The sequence below is a fragment of the Carcharhinus amblyrhynchos genome, chromosome 6, assembly GCF_965287045.1.
Source record: "Carcharhinus amblyrhynchos chromosome 6, sCarAmb.v2.hapA, whole genome shotgun sequence".
NCBI lineage: Eukaryota > Metazoa > Chordata > Chondrichthyes > Carcharhiniformes > Carcharhinidae > Carcharhinus > Carcharhinus amblyrhynchos.
This window is the reverse complement of record NC_137329.1, coordinates 41,873,627-41,875,240: the sequence shown is the minus strand read 5'-3', so window position 1 is coordinate 41,875,240 and position 1,614 is coordinate 41,873,627.

Below are 1,614 nucleotides of genomic sequence, written 5' to 3'. Positions count from 1 at the left end.
ATCAACTTCTTTGTCAATCTTTGTTGACATTTAAACCTCTCCCAATCCTCTTCTCGCCCACTACTCTTAGCTACTCTAAATTCCTCCGCTTTTAGTTTAACACTTTCCTTCATCTCCTTTGTTATCCACGGCTTATTACCTCTCCTCCTACTATCCTTTTTGACCATTGGAATAAATTTCCGTTGAGCACCAAGAAAGATCTCCTTAAAGATCCTACACTGCTCCTCAACAGACCCTCCCTCCAACGCGCTCTCCCAGTCCACATTCGCCAATTCTTCTCTCATCCTACCGTATTTCCCTCTATTCATTCATTCATTCAGCTCAAGCACATGTTGAATTGGTAACTTCATTTTGAGGCCCTATTATTGGCCATTGGAAAATGTCACATTGGGACAGAAGGAAGATGGCCTTTACCTTTAGGGCTGAACTGCAGTAAGAGTAAAGTGAGCTTTAATAGATCCTGGAAATGGACACATGACATAGAAAAATTGTCCCATTCTCAACACTGGCATTGTCATTTTGATGAAACATGAATGTTTACTGAAAATAACCAAAGTTTTATTATGCCATCAGTTGTGGTTACAGGACAACATACTTCAACTGAGGACGCATATGTTGACAAAGGTCTATGGCTTGTCCTGGGTTCTTGTGTAGCTATTGGGGAAGAACTGTCTATATGCATCTGGAGGATAATTTTTTTAACTTTTCAAAAAAAAGCACAATTCAAAAACTGTAATTCTATTAGCTGTTAGCTATAGCTCCAATAGTAGCATCCCTGCCTCACAGAAGGTCATAAAGCTGATACTCCAGAACAGTAGTGAGGCAATGCTGCACTGTTGGAGGAGCTGTTTTTTCAGATGAGACATTACACCTAGGCTCCATCTGGTCATTCATGTGGTTATAAAAAATCATAAAGGGACTGTTTTGAAGACAAGCTAGGAAGTTATTTCTGTTGTATTCGTAGGAACTGGTTGTGCATAAATTGGCTGCACGTTTCCAACAGTGACCAAATTATAAAAGTACTTTGTTGGCTGTAAAGGATCTTGGGAACCACGTGTTCAGGAAAGGTGCTATATAAATTCAAGTCTGAAAATTGTGGCTATCAGATTTGAGGTTGGCCCTGATTTTACTGGCATGCCTGCACAAGGCACACAGAACAGCATTCTCTGTGGGCCTTGGGCACGATCTTACGAGCTTCAAGCATGCATGCCAGTAAAATTCCGACCATAACCACAATCTTTCTGCTAGCTATGCTGCTCAACTTAATGTGCTCCCGTCAAATATTGTGTCACCCATAATCAATAAACATTTCTGCACTCCAACTTGAACTATAGTCAGTAGAACTGGGGTACTAACATAGCAACTCCTATCCAATTAACACCATTGATTTGGAGAGGAGCATCATTCTACTTTATAAAAATGAATCGGCACTAACAGTTTAAACAGACCACATTTCTTGCGAGATCATGGACAGGGCCGTGACAGTCAATACAATTGCACCAAATTATCATGGAAGTTTAAGGGGAGGCAGTGGCATAATTGTATTGTAATCCTGAGTCTGGATGTGGATGGCACCTAGGTTCAAATTCCACCATGGCAGATGATGCAAATTTG